Below are 234 nucleotides of genomic sequence, written 5' to 3' on the forward strand. Positions count from 1 at the left end.
CCGGCCTCTTGCGTTTTGCGCTTCAAATTGCCGTGCTCCGTCTGAGGGGCAGAGCTCTCGCTAAAGGATGGTTGCTTCAGCTTCGGTTCGCAGCTCGAGTATTGCACGACTGAGGTGCGGGGCAGGTCAAGAGCCTGCCCTTCCACCGGCAGTACATGTCGGTGTCGTACCTAACTTCCCGCTTAAAGAATAATTCAAACTAGTGGTCAGGATGTCGAGGACACCCATTTCCCC

This window comes from Aptenodytes forsteri, unplaced genomic scaffold (genome assembly GCF_000699145.1).
Source record: "Aptenodytes forsteri isolate BGI_AS27 unplaced genomic scaffold, ASM69914v1 Scaffold553, whole genome shotgun sequence".
NCBI classification, from domain to species: domain Eukaryota; kingdom Metazoa; phylum Chordata; class Aves; order Sphenisciformes; family Spheniscidae; genus Aptenodytes; species Aptenodytes forsteri.